This window comes from Schistocerca americana, unplaced genomic scaffold (assembly GCF_021461395.2).
Source record: "Schistocerca americana isolate TAMUIC-IGC-003095 unplaced genomic scaffold, iqSchAmer2.1 HiC_scaffold_263, whole genome shotgun sequence".
NCBI classification, from domain to species: domain Eukaryota; kingdom Metazoa; phylum Arthropoda; class Insecta; order Orthoptera; family Acrididae; genus Schistocerca; species Schistocerca americana.
In genome coordinates, this window is record NW_025725976.1 from 52350 (window position 1) to 65507 (window position 13158).

The following is a 13158-nucleotide window of genomic DNA, read 5'->3' on the forward strand; positions in this document are numbered from 1 at the left end:
CAGCCTCCTTAGCTCAGGGGCAGAGCACTGGTCTTGTAAACCAGGGGTCGTGAGTTCGATTCTCACAGGGGGCAGCACAATTTTAAATGGGCCAATGCAATGCTTTGAACCGAAAATTTCGAAATAGCGTGTCTTTTCGGGCCTGAGCCAAGATCACAGATGACGATAGACGAAAGACGGCAGCACCCGTCAGTCATCGCTGTGGACCTCAATGGTAGCGAATTGTTGTGGCAGAGTAAATCTTTGTACGCATTTTCTGGACTCTGAAATGTATTTTTGTCGAGGGCTGTGGCGATCGCAAAGAGGTGTAAGCTGTAACAGCCTCCTTAGCTCAGGGGCAGAGCACTGGTCTTGTAAACCAGGGGTCGTGAGTTCGATTCTCACAGGGGGCAGCACAATTTTAAATGGGCCAATGCAATGCTTTGAACCGAAAATTTCGAAATAGCGTGTCTTTTCGGGCCTGAGCCAAGATCACAGATGACGATAGACGAAAGACGGCAGCACCCGTCAGTCATCGCTGTGGACCTCAATGGTAGCGAATTGTTGTGGCAGAGTAAATCTTTGTACGCATTTTCTGGACTCTGAAATGTATTTTTGTCGAGGGCTGTGGCGATCGCAAAGAGGTGTAAGCTGTAACAGCCTCCTTAGCTCAGGGGCAGAGCACTGGTCTTGTAAACCAGGGGTCGTGAGTTCGATTCTCACAGGGGGCAGCACAATTTTAAATGGGCCAATGCAATGCTTTGAACCGAAAATTTCGAAATAGCGTGTCTTTTCGGGCCTGAGCCAAGATCACAGATGACGATAGACGAAAGACGGCAGCACCCGTCAGTCATCGCTGTGGACCTCAATGGTAGCGAATTGTTGTGGCAGAGTAAATCTTTGTACGCATTTTCTGGACTCTGAAATGTATTTATGTCGAGGGCTGTGGCGATCGCAAAGAGGTGTAAGCTGTAACAGCCTCCTTAGCTCAGGGGCAGAGCACTGGTCTTGTAAACCAGGGGTCGTGAGTTCGATTCTCACAGGGGGCAGCACAATTTTAAATGGGCCAATGCAATGCTTTGAACCGAAAATTTCGAAATAGCGTGTCTTTTCGGGCCTGAGCCAAGATCACAGATGACGATAGACGAAAGACGGCAGCACCCGTCAGTCATCGCTGTGGACCTCAATGGTAGCGAATTGTTGTGGCAGAGTAAATCTTTGTACGCATTTTCTGGACTCTGAAATGTATTTTTGTCGAGGGCTGTGGCGATCGCAAAGAGGTGTAAGCTGTAACAGCCTCCTTAGCTCAGGGGCAGAGCACTGGTCTTGTAAACCAGGGGTCGTGAGTTCGATTCTCACAGGGGGCAGCACAATTTTAAATGGGCCAATGCAATGCTTTGAACCGAAAATTTCGAAATAGCGTGTCTTTTCGGGCCTGAGCCAAGATCACAGATGACGATAGACGAAAGACGGCAGCACCCGTCAGTCATCGCTGTGGACCTCAATGGTAGCGAATTGTTGTGGCAGAGTAAATCTTTGTACGCATTTTCTGGACTCTGAAATGTATTTTTGTCGAGGGCTGTGGCGATCGCAAAGAGGTGTAAGCTGTAACAGCCTCCTTAGCTCAGGGGCAGAGCACTGGTCTTGTAAACCAGGGGTCGTGAGTTCGATTCTCACAGGGGGCAGCACAATTTTAAATGGGCCAATGCAATGCTTTGAACCGAAAATTTCGAAATAGCGTGTCTTTTCGGGCCTGAGCCAAGATCACAGATGACGATAGACGAAAGACGGCAGCACCCGTCAGTCATCGCTGTGGACCTCAATGGTAGCGAATTGTTGTGGCAGAGTAAATCTTTGTACGCATTTTCTGGACACTGAAATGTATTTTTCTCGAGGGCTGTGGCGATCGCAAAGAGGTGTAAGCTGTAACAGCCTCCTTAGCTCAGGGGCAGAGCACTGGTCTCGTAAACCAGGGGTCGTGAGTTCGATTCTCACAGGGGGCAGCACAATTTTAAATGGGCCAATGCAATGCTTTGAACCGAAAATTTCGAAATAGCGTGTCTTTTCGGGCCTGAGCCAAGATCACAGATGACGATAGACGAAAGACGGCAGCACCCGTCAGTCATCGCTGTGGACCTCAATGGTAGCGAATTGTTGTGGCAGAGTAAATCTTTGTACGCATTTTCTGGACTCTGAAATGTATTTTTGTCGAGGGCTGTGGCGATCGCAAAGAGGTGTAAGCTGTAACAGCCTCCTTAGCTTAGGGGCAGAGCACTGGTCTTGTAAACCAGGGGTCGTGAGTTCGATTCTCACAGGGGGCAGCACAATTTTAAATGGGCCAATGCAATGCTTTGAACCGAAAATTTCGAAATAGCGTGTCTTTTCGGGCCTGAGCCAAGATCACAGATGACGATAGACGATAGACGGCAGCACCCGTCAGTCATCGCTGTGGACCTCAATGGTAGCGAATTGTTGTGGCAGAGTAAATCTTTGTACGCATTTTCTGGACTCTGAAATGTATTTTTGTCGAGGGCTGTGGCGATCGCAAAGAGGTGTAAGCTGTAACAGCCTCCTTAGCTCAGGGGTAGTCGCGCTTCAGCTGTGCTACCGTGTGGACGTGTGTACTGCTGCGCTCCGATTGTGTTGTTTACATACGTGTTCTGCTGTTGTCTCCTTTGCTGGCTGTCCGTTCATCTTCGTGTTTGTGTATCGTCGTTAGTGTTTAGCTGTTCATCGCCGTTCTGTCACTTGCCGGAATTTCGGTTTTTTAACCGGAGTTTCATCCCTGTTCTGAATCATGTCTACGACCGTCAGGAAAAACACACTGGTCTTCGCTTTCGACAAGGAAACCCGTCATATCCAGCCAACGTCACTGGAAATACACGATTGGATTACTGAGGTAATTGGTGTCAACTCTGATTCCGTCCATACAATGCAGTTAGACAATGATAAATACTGTATTTTTGTTAAGTTTGAGAGCTCGGTGACGATAGATAGACTTTTAGCAAAGTGGGGTAGTGAAGTAGAATTCATTCACAGAGACGGCTCGAAGAGCAAAGTTCGGATCTGGCGAGCTGATATTGTTTACACTACCGTTCGCGTGCTTAACTTACCTATTGAAATTGATAATGATTTAATTAAGGATGCGCTTTGCAAGTATGGTGACGTGAAATCTGTTAATAATGAACGTTGGTCTCGTCACTACAAACTGCAGTGTTTTAACGGAATTCGATCTGTGGAGATGGACATCAAGACCAATATTCCGTCTCATATATTTGTAAATGGCTACAGGGCGCAAATTGTGTATTCAGGTCAAGTACCGACCTGTCATGTTTGTAATGAGTCTGGCCACTTTAGACAGGATTGTCCGCGGCGGGTTTTTGTATTGAAAAGCAATCTAACGCAACGCCAGAAACTTACCCTAAACGATGTCTTGCCAAATAATGTATCTATCCCCCTGGGTGTGGATACTGCCCAAGCAAACCACTCTGATTTATCCGTAAATGATATTACTCAATTTCCATGTTTAGATAAAAAGGCTGATGTTGACACCCCCGCATCATCCGAATTGCAGACAAAAAAACGGCCCCATGAGATAACTGATAGCTGTTCTGACGACGAGTTGTCTGACAAATCTCACTCCGCACGCAAACAAAAACAATGCGAGGAGGAAGTAATGCCACAACTCCAGGAAATGCAGATGGAAGCTTGTAAACAATCAGAACGTAACCAATTGGTGGGAAACTGCGAAAACGGGGATGTTTCTAGCAATAACCGCGAAACATCAGGAGGGGACACAGTTTGCAAAGACGAGCAGCCTCCTGACAGTCACGAGGTACAATTAGTGTGTCTGGATCAACCCTCTGTAACGGCTAGTGCTTCCCCGAAGGGTACTGACCACACGACAGGGCTAAGCAGTACAGGCCGTGTCGTACAGTTGGACGACCCGACGGGATCGGCGTCACAACCGACCACCACAAAACCCGTCACAGAGCCTTCGGATGCTCCACGAAGGAAGTTAAAGCCACAACCGAATGTCAATGCTCCTCGTAATCAAGCGAAGTTAAAGAGCGTGAAAAGTGACACGAAACCCCGAAATGTGCGTTACGAAACTGTCAGGCACGGGTCATTGAAAGAATCTCCTGAGGAACTTCCTGATAATCAATCTTCTACTGATTCAGGAGGGAAATCTCAAACCTAGACTGCACTAATACTGTAATTAGCAACCTCTCAATGGGACGTTCTGTTCTGTCTAAATTTTCTGTGTCTCCTAAGTAATAATTTAGTCGCATGTTATTTACTCACTGTCCTAACATCCAACGAGTAATAACGCAATGACCCAGTGTTATACTATTGCTACTGTCAATATTAACAAAATACGGTCGGCATTGAAAATAGCAGCGCTACAAGAATTTTTATATGACTCGGGAACTGATATAGCCCTGCTGCAGGAAGTTGTCACGTCGGATTTAAATATTCCCGGGTATGTTGCTCACCTAAATGTCTCCCACGAAACTAGCGTGGGGACAGCTTTTTTAATCCGGGATGGGATTCCAGTAACGGAAGTAGAACGACTGGAATCTGGAAGGGGAATAGGGCTCAAGATTTATAACGTGTCCCTTATTAACTTGTATGCCCCTTCCGGCAGCTCACATAGATCTGACAGAACACGATTTTTTAAAGACGAGGTAATATACTTATTACGCAAAAACCCCAGTCACCTTATAATGGGGGGTGATTTTAATTGCGTCCTCAACAGGAAAGATCAGAGTCCAAATTTTAATTATTCTGCTGAATTAAAACATCTCGTCACTAGCTTAAAGCTAAAGGATGCTTGGGAATGCAAACACCCTGCTGTTGTCGAGTACACTTATGCAACTTCCAATGCATGCAGCAGAATCGACAGATTCTACATTACCGACAATCTCGAATCGGCTTTATTGAAAACAGAAGCGGTTCCTGTCTACTTTTCGGACCATTCCGGTGTGTTGGCCTGTATAAATTTACAAGCGCAGCCAATACGCCGCTTCAAAAACCAGTGGAATTTAAATGTCTCGCTGTTACAAGACCGTGAATTAGAAGATCAGATAAAAGACGCATGGGCGTTATGCCTGCGTGCTCTTCCTAGATACGCGACTACCGTCGAATGGTGGACAAAAATGACAAAGCCGAAACTTAGAAAGACGATTATGCAATATAGCTTTCAGAGGGCCAGAGATCTTAAGAACACTATAGAGTTCTATTACTCAGTACTCAGAGAGCTATATGGTCAAACATCTGGTTCACATCTTCGCCTGACAGATATCAAAAAAATTAAGGCTAAATTACTCAGCATTAAGAGGCATCAACTGGAAGGACTTAAAATAAAATCCAAGGCGAAATCTGTCTCAGAGGACGAAACAACTTCCCTATACCACCTTCTGAAGCACGCTCAAAACAGAAGAACAATGCTTATCGACGAATTACGGACGGCGAATGGTACAAGTCTTAGGACACAGAAAGATATTTTGAATGGGATCTATCGCTACTTCGATAACCTATATTCCGAAAATTCCAGCTGCGAGGAATCTATTGATGATTTCCTCGACTTTCTTGTGCCACAGCTGACGGATGATGACAACGTTACCTTCCTGTCGCACGTCTGTAATGAGGACGTTTATGTGACTCTGTGTACCTCCCCTCTGAAAAAATCCCCAGGTCCTGATGGTCTACCTGCAGAATTTTATGTCCGCTATTGGCCGATAGTGGGAGGGACAATTACAGCGATTGTAAATGAAGTTCTTCAGGGCGCAGTGATACCCTCTGAATTTAAAGAAAGTAAAATAGTCCTTATCCCCAAAACTAAAGGACACACAGATCTTACTAACTTCCGACCGATTTCGTTGCTCAATGCGGACTATAAAATAATAGCAAGAATTCTCAACAAGAAAATTTCATCCTTAGCAAATAGACTGATTAGTCCGTATCAACACTGCATTGCAGGTAAAACTCTGTTTCACAATTTAGCCGAATTTCGGGATATAATTGCAATCACTTCCGTCACTAACATCAAATGTGCCCTGGTTTTCCTGGATTTTCATAAAGCATTCGATCTCGTGAATCATATCTACCTTTTCAAGACGTTAAAAAAGCTCGGTTTCCAGGAGCGAGCCTTAAACGTAATAAAAAACGTGGCGACAGGAATAAACGCATGCATAGCAGTTAACAGTCAGGCTACGAGAAAATTCCAAATACGACGCGGTGTTCCTCAGGGAAGCCCCCTTTCTATGTCACTATTTGCCATTTCACTGGACCCATTTCTTAAACGTATTCACGATAAATTAACAGGTTTAACACTGTCAGGGTGCAAAACAGCTATAAAAGCTTATGCTGATGATGTAGGCGTCATAATCAGAAATAATGACGATGTAGCTACGTTAGCTGCAGTGATGCAGACTTACTGCAGTGCGTCTGGGGCAAATTCAAATGAAAAGAAAAGCAAAATTTTACATCTTAGGGGTTTTGAGCACATAAACGTAGAGTGGGCAAAGCTGGTCAGGCAGCATACGACGCTTGGTGTCACATTGACCGCATGCCCAATGAAAATGACTGCGTTGAATTGGAAAGCTGCGGCACGGAAAGTGCAGGGTGCTATAATGGAAAATTTATCACGGAATATGAATCAGATTCAGAGGATTAAGTACATCAACACGTGTATCTTAGCTACAGCATACCACACCGCTCAGCTCTTTCCACTACCCAAAATGATAGCCAAGAACATAACGTCCAGAATCACAAATTTTCTGTGGAAAGGAGAACTGTTTCGAGTAACCGCCAAAGTGGCTACCTTACATCCCCGAAATGGTGGTTTAGGTCTCATCAATATCACCAACAAAGCCTCTGCACTCTTCGTCAAAAGGCAACTAACTATCATTAGAGAAGTACCGGAAAGTATTTCAAGCCGACTTTTTGAAATTCTAAAACCTCGCAGCCTGCAGCCTCCTATTGATGTGCAAAAAATTAACAATCGTCTCCAGCACGTGCGAGCCTTTTATATTGAACTTAGCTACTTGAGGGACGAAGTTACACGGCTACGTCAACTAACGTCAAGAGATATTATGCGGGTCTGGGAGACGTGTGAAGGAAAGAATAAAGTAGAGAGACAGTTTCCTCACATACACTGGACTGCTATCTGGCAAAACATCAATTTAAAAGTTTTATCTTCTGACATAAGAACAGCATGGTACAAAGCCGTTAATAATATCATTAGCACCAACGAAAGATTATATGAAATTGGCCTTAGTGACACCAATCTATGTCAACGATGTCGACTAGTGGACACAATTATCCATCGATACACTTGCGGCGGCAATATACATATCTGGAATTGGCTCAAGGTGCAAATAGCTCTCATTACAAGGTCTTCACCTCAGTACATCTCGCTGTCAGTGCTGCACAGACCACAAGACCGTTATTTTCCAGAGACGAAGAATAATGCCGTCTATTGGCTCCTAGGAAATTATGTAACTTACGTAACTCATGACGCTGGAACTGACACCGTTACAGATTTCAAGATATACTTACAGTGCAAATACCACAAAATATGTACGTATGCAGACCACAAGAAGAAATATGGTAATATGCTACAAATTATATTTGATAGAATGGGGATAGGCTAAACACCATCAACCTAAAGCACACAGTATTGAGTGACTATATTACTATGTGCAGAATTATTGTCTGTTTCATTTCTTATACTTTCATTTTTGTTGATTTTCCACTATGACAAAATGGTCAAAAACGACAACAAATAAAAAATTTAAAAAAATTAAAAAAAAAGTGAAGGCAGGAACAACAAGTAGAAGATTGAGTTATATTTTTCATTTTATGCACATGGAGAGGCATTACTTATTTCACGAACAAATTCCTTTCATTTAATCATGATAATATAAAAAACCATAAAAAAAAGAGGAAACACTAATTAAAAAAAATTAAAAACAAAAAAAATTAAAAAAATGGAAAAAACAAAAAAAAAAAAAATAAATAAATAAATTTGCTAAAGTGGGCAGTTGTATTTTTGGATCATAGGAGCGACAAGGTCGAAAATCAGTGATGGGTATGGTGGAGACATTGTGGCCAGGCCTCAGATTATTCTTGACCCCTGCCCACTTTGCCTCCTTCTGCCTATTACTTATAAAAAATTTTAATAAAAAGTGGTTCAAAAAAACGGAAAAAAAATAAAAAGAAAGTGGTTAAGGCGAAAAAAAAAAAAAAAGTGGCGCAATTGGTTAGCGCACGAAATAAAAAAAAAAAAAAAAAAAAAAAAAAAAAAAAAAAAAAAAAAATTTGGTAGAGCGAAAAAAAAAAAGAAAAAAAAAAAAAAAGAAAAAAAAAGTTGGTTAGAGCGTCGTGCTGATAACGCGAAGGTCGTGGGTTCGATCCCCCCACGGGCCACTAATAAAAAAAAAAAAAAAATAAAAAAAAAAAAAAAAAAAAAAAAAAAAAAAAAAAAAAGGGGCAGAGCACTGGTCTTGTAAACCAGGGGTCGTGAGTTCGATTCTCACAGGGAGCAGCACAATTTTAAATGGGCCAATGCAATGCTTTGAACCGAAAATTTCGAAATAGCGTGTCTTTTCGGGCCTGAGCCAAGATCACAGATGACGATAGACGAAAGACGGCAGCACCCGTCAGTCATCGCTGTGGACCTCAATGGTAGCGAATTGTTGTGGCAGAGTAAATCTTTGTACGCATTTTCTGGACTCTGAAATGTATTTTTCTCGAGGGCTGTGGCGATCGCAAAGAGGTGTAAGCTGTAACAGCCTCCTTAGCTCAGGGGCAGAGCACTGGTCTTGTAAACCAGGGGTCGTGAGTTCGATTCTCACAGGGGGCAGCACAATTTTAAATGGGCCAATGCAATGCTTTGAACCGAAAATTTCGAAATAGCGTGTCTTTTCGGGCCTGAGCCAAGATCACAGATGACGATAGACGAAAGACGGCAGCACCCGTCAGTCATCGCTGTGGACCTCAATGGTAGCGAATTGTTGTGGCAGAGTAAATCTTTGTACGCATTTTCTGGACTCTGAAATGTATTTTTGTCGAGGGCTGTGGCGATCACAAAGAGGTGTAAGCTGTAACAGCCTCCTTAGCTCAGGGGCAGAGCACTGGTCTTGTAAACCAGGGGTCGTGAGTTCGGTTCTCACAGGGGGCAGCACAATTTTAAATGGGCCAATGCAATGCTTTGAACCGAAAATTTCGAAATAGCGTGTCTTTTCGGGCCTGAGCCAAGATCACAGATGACGATAGACGAAAGACGGCAGCACCCGTCAGTCATCGCTGTGGACCTCAATGGTAGCGAATTGTTGTGGCAGAGTAAATCTTTGTACGCATTTTCTGGACTCTGAAATGTATTTTTCTCGAGGGCTGTGGCGATCGCAAAGAGGTGTAAGCTGTAACAGCCTCCTTAGCTCAGGGGCAGAGCACTGGTCTTGTAAACCAGGGGTCGTGAGTTCGATTCTCACAGGGGGCAGCACAATTTTAAATGGGCCAATGCAATGCTTTGAACCGAAAATTTCGAAATAGCGTGTCTTTTCGGGCCTGAGCCAAGATCACAGATGACGATAGACGAAAGACGGCAGCACCCGTCAGTCATCGCTGTGGACCTCAATGGTAGCGAATTGTTGTGGCAGAGTAAATCTTTGTACGCATTTTCTGGACTCTGAAATGTATTTTTGTCGAGGGCTGTGGCGATCGCAAAGAGGTGTAAGCTGTAACAGCCTCCTTAGCTCAGGGGCAGAGCACTGGTCTTGTAAACCAGGGGTCGTGAGTTCGATTCTCACAGGGGGCAACACAATTTTAAATGGGCCAATGCAATGCTTTGAACCGAAAATTTCGAAATAGCGTGTCTTTTCGGGCCTGAGCCAAGATCACAGATGACGATAGACGAAAGACGGCAGCACCCGTCAGTCATCGCTGTGGACCTCAATGGTAGCGAATTGTTGTGGCAGAGTAAATCTTTGTACGCATTTTCTGGACTCTGAAATGTATTTTTCTCGAGGGCTGTGGCGATCGCAAAGAGGTGTAAGCTGTAACAGCCTCCTTAGCTCAGGGGCAGAGCACTGGTCTTGTAAACCAGGGGTCGTGAGTTCGATTCTCACAGGGAGCAGCACAATTTTAAATGGGCCAATGCAATGCTTTGAACCGAAAATTTCGAAATAGCGTGTCTTTTCGGGCCTGAGCCAAGATCACAGATGACGATAGACGAAAGACGGCAGCACCCGTCAGTCATCGCTGTGGACCTCAATGGTAGCGAATTGTTGTGGCAGAGTAAATCTTTGTACGCATTTTCTGGACTCTGAAATGTATTTTTCTCGAGGGCTGTGGCGATCGCAAAGAGGTGTAAGCTGTAACAGCCTCCTTAGCTCAGGGGCAGAGCACTGGTCTTGTAAACCAGGGGTCGTGAGTTCGATTCTCACAGGGGGCAGCACAATTTTAAATGGGCCAATGCAATGCTTTGAACCGAAAATTTCGAAATAGCGTGTCTTTTCGGGCCTGAGCCAAGATCACAGATGACGATAGACGAAAGACGGCAGCACCCGTCAGTCATCGCTGTGGACCTCAATGGTAGCGAATTGTTGTGGCAGAGTAAATCTTTGTACGCATTTTCTGGACTCTGAAATGTATTTTTCTCGAGGGCTGTGGCGATCGCAAAGAGGTGTAAGCTGTAACAGCCTCCTTAGCTCAGGGGCAGAGCACTGGTCTTGTAAACCAGGGGTCGCGAGTTCGATTCTCACAGGGGGCAGCACAATTTTAAATGGGCCAATGCAATGCTTTGAACCGAAAATTTCGAAATAGCGTGTCTTTTCGGGCCTGAGCCAAGATCACAGATGACGATAGACGAAAGACGGCAGCACCCGTCAGTCATCGCTGTGGACCTCAATGGTAGCGAATTGTTGTGGCAGAGTAAATCTTTGTACGCATTTTCTGGACTCTGAAATGTATTTTTCTCGAGGGCTGTGGCGATCGCAAAGAGGTGTAAGCTGTAACAGCCTCCTTAGCTCAGGGGCAGAGCACTGGTCTTGTAAACCAGGGGTCGTGAGTTCGATTCTCACAGGGGGCAGCACAATTTTAAATGGGCCAATGCAATGCTTTGAACCGAAAATTTCGAAATAGCGTGTCTTTTCGGGCCTGAGCCAAGATCACAGATGACGATAGACGAAAGACGGCAGCACCCGTCAGTCATCGCTGTGGACCTCAATGGTAGCGAATTGTTGTGGCAGAGTAAATCTTTGTACGCATTTTCTGGACTCTGAAATGTATTTTTGTCGAGGGCTGTGGCGATCACAAAGAGGTGTAAGCTGTAACAGCCTCCTTAGCTCAGGGGCAGAGCACTGGTCTTGTAAACCAGGGGTCGTGAGTTCGGTTCTCACAGGGGGCAGCACAATTTTAAATGGGCCAATGCAATGCTTTGAACCGAAAATTTCGAAATAGCGTGTCTTTTCGGGCCTGAGCCAAGATCACAGATGACGATAGACGAAAGACGGCAGCACCCGTCAGTCATCGCTGTGGACCTCAATGGTAGCGAATTGTTGTGGCAGAGTAAATCTTTGTACGCATTTTCTGGACTCTGAAATGTATTTTTCTCGAGGGCTGTGGCGATCGCAAAGAGGTGTAAGCTGTAACAGCCTCCTTAGCTCAGGGGCAGAGCACTGGTCTTGTAAACCAGGGGTCGTGAGTTCGATTCTCACAGGGGGCAGCACAATTTTAAATGGGCCAATGCAATGCTTTGAACCGAAAATTTCGAAATAGCGTGTCTTTTCGGGCCTGAGCCAAGATCACAGATGACGATAGACGAAAGACGGCAGCACCCGTCAGTCATCGCTGTGGACCTCAATGGTAGCGAATTGTTGTGGCAGAGTAAATCTTTGTACGCATTTTCTGGACTCTGAAATGTATTTTTGTCGAGGGCTGTGGCGATCGCAAAGAGGTGTAAGCTGTAACAGCCTCCTTAGCTCAGGGGCAGAGCACTGGTCTTGTAAACCAGGGGTCGTGAGTTCGATTCTCACAGGGGGCAACACAATTTTAAATGGGCCAATGCAATGCTTTGAACCGAAAATTTCGAAATAGCGTGTCTTTTCGGGCCTGAGCCAAGATCACAGATGACGATAGACGAAAGACGGCAGCACCCGTCAGTCATCGCTGTGGACCTCAATGGTAGCGAATTGTTGTGGCAGAGTAAATCTTTGTACGCATTTTCTGGACTCTGAAATGTATTTTTCTCGAGGGCTGTGGCGATCGCAAAGAGGTGTAAGCTGTAACAGCCTCCTTAGCTCAGGGGCAGAGCACTGGTCTTGTAAACCAGGGGTCGTGAGTTCGATTCTCACAGGGAGCAGCACAATTTTAAATGGGCCAATGCAATGCTTTGAACCGAAAATTTCGAAATAGCGTGTCTTTTCGGGCCTGAGCCAAGATCACAGATGACGATAGACGAAAGACGGCAGCACCCGTCAGTCATCGCTGTGGACCTCAATGGTAGCGAATTGTTGTGGCAGAGTAAATCTTTGTACGCATTTTCTGGACTCTGAAATGTATTTTTCTCGAGGGCTGTGGCGATCGCAAAGAGGTGTAAGCTGTAACAGCCTCCTTAGCTCAGGGGCAGAGCACTGGTCTTGTAAACCAGGGGTCGTGAGTTCGATTCTCACAGGGGGCAGCACAATTTTAAATGGGCCAATGCAATGCTTTGAACCGAAAATTTCGAAATAGCGTGTCTTTTCGGGCCTGAGCCAAGATCACAGATGACGATAGACGAAAGACGGCAGCACCCGTCAGTCATCGCTGTGGACCTCAATGGTAGCGAATTGTTGTGGCAGAGTAAATCTTTGTACGCATTTTCTGGACTCTGAAATGTATTTTTCTCGAGGGCTGTGGCGATCGCAAAGAGGTGTAAGCTGTAACAGCCTCCTTAGCTCAGGGGCAGAGCACTGGTCTTGTAAACCAGGGGTCGCGAGTTCGATTCTCACAGGGGGCAGCACAATTTTAAATGGGCCAATGCAATGCTTTGAACCGAAAATTTCGAAATAGCGTGTCTTTTCGGGCCTGAGCCAAGATCACAGATGACGATAGACGAAAGACGGCAGCACCCGTCAGTCATCGCTGTGGACCTCAATGGTAGCGAATTGTTGTGGCAGAGTAAATCTTTGTACG

At 45.1% G+C, this 13158-nt stretch overlaps 22 non-coding genes across 22 annotated transcripts; all 22 read left to right on the forward strand.

Annotated features, from left to right (window-relative positions):
- The first annotated feature begins 2 nt into the window (after positions 1-2).
- On the forward strand, positions 3-74 carry Trnat-ugu. The gene has a single exon. It is a non-coding gene; the product is annotated as a tRNA-Thr (tRNA).
- Positions 75-320: 246 nt separating this feature from the next.
- On the forward strand, positions 321-392 carry Trnat-ugu. The gene has a single exon. It is a non-coding gene; the product is annotated as a tRNA-Thr (tRNA).
- A 246-nt stretch (positions 393-638) lies between these two features.
- Trnat-ugu lies at positions 639-710 on the forward strand. Its single transcript has one exon. It is a non-coding gene; the product is annotated as a tRNA-Thr (tRNA).
- Positions 711-956: 246 nt separating this feature from the next.
- Positions 957-1028, forward strand: Trnat-ugu. Its single transcript has one exon. It is a non-coding gene; the product is annotated as a tRNA-Thr (tRNA).
- A 246-nt stretch (positions 1029-1274) lies between these two features.
- On the forward strand, positions 1275-1346 carry Trnat-ugu. Its single transcript has one exon. It is a non-coding gene; the product is annotated as a tRNA-Thr (tRNA).
- A 246-nt stretch (positions 1347-1592) lies between these two features.
- On the forward strand, positions 1593-1664 carry Trnat-ugu. Its single transcript has one exon. It is a non-coding gene; the product is annotated as a tRNA-Thr (tRNA).
- A 246-nt stretch (positions 1665-1910) lies between these two features.
- On the forward strand, positions 1911-1982 carry Trnat-cgu. Its single transcript has one exon. It is a non-coding gene; the product is annotated as a tRNA-Thr (tRNA).
- A 246-nt stretch (positions 1983-2228) lies between these two features.
- On the forward strand, positions 2229-2300 carry Trnat-ugu. The gene has a single exon. It is a non-coding gene; the product is annotated as a tRNA-Thr (tRNA).
- A 6476-nt stretch (positions 2301-8776) lies between these two features.
- On the forward strand, positions 8777-8848 carry Trnat-ugu. Its single transcript has one exon. It is a non-coding gene; the product is annotated as a tRNA-Thr (tRNA).
- A 246-nt stretch (positions 8849-9094) lies between these two features.
- On the forward strand, positions 9095-9166 carry Trnat-ugu. Its single transcript has one exon. It is a non-coding gene; the product is annotated as a tRNA-Thr (tRNA).
- Positions 9167-9412: 246 nt separating this feature from the next.
- On the forward strand, positions 9413-9484 carry Trnat-ugu. The gene has a single exon. It is a non-coding gene; the product is annotated as a tRNA-Thr (tRNA).
- A 246-nt stretch (positions 9485-9730) lies between these two features.
- On the forward strand, positions 9731-9802 carry Trnat-ugu. Its single transcript has one exon. It is a non-coding gene; the product is annotated as a tRNA-Thr (tRNA).
- Positions 9803-10048: 246 nt separating this feature from the next.
- On the forward strand, positions 10049-10120 carry Trnat-ugu. Its single transcript has one exon. It is a non-coding gene; the product is annotated as a tRNA-Thr (tRNA).
- A 246-nt stretch (positions 10121-10366) lies between these two features.
- Positions 10367-10438, forward strand: Trnat-ugu. The gene has a single exon. It is a non-coding gene; the product is annotated as a tRNA-Thr (tRNA).
- A 246-nt stretch (positions 10439-10684) lies between these two features.
- Positions 10685-10756, forward strand: Trnat-ugu. The gene has a single exon. It is a non-coding gene; the product is annotated as a tRNA-Thr (tRNA).
- A 246-nt stretch (positions 10757-11002) lies between these two features.
- Positions 11003-11074, forward strand: Trnat-ugu. The gene has a single exon. It is a non-coding gene; the product is annotated as a tRNA-Thr (tRNA).
- Positions 11075-11320: 246 nt separating this feature from the next.
- Trnat-ugu lies at positions 11321-11392 on the forward strand. Its single transcript has one exon. It is a non-coding gene; the product is annotated as a tRNA-Thr (tRNA).
- A 246-nt stretch (positions 11393-11638) lies between these two features.
- On the forward strand, positions 11639-11710 carry Trnat-ugu. The gene has a single exon. It is a non-coding gene; the product is annotated as a tRNA-Thr (tRNA).
- Positions 11711-11956: 246 nt separating this feature from the next.
- Positions 11957-12028, forward strand: Trnat-ugu. Its single transcript has one exon. It is a non-coding gene; the product is annotated as a tRNA-Thr (tRNA).
- Positions 12029-12274: 246 nt separating this feature from the next.
- On the forward strand, positions 12275-12346 carry Trnat-ugu. The gene has a single exon. It is a non-coding gene; the product is annotated as a tRNA-Thr (tRNA).
- A 246-nt stretch (positions 12347-12592) lies between these two features.
- Trnat-ugu lies at positions 12593-12664 on the forward strand. Its single transcript has one exon. It is a non-coding gene; the product is annotated as a tRNA-Thr (tRNA).
- Positions 12665-12910: 246 nt separating this feature from the next.
- Trnat-ugu lies at positions 12911-12982 on the forward strand. Its single transcript has one exon. It is a non-coding gene; the product is annotated as a tRNA-Thr (tRNA).
- Positions 12983-13158: the final 176 nt, after the last annotated feature.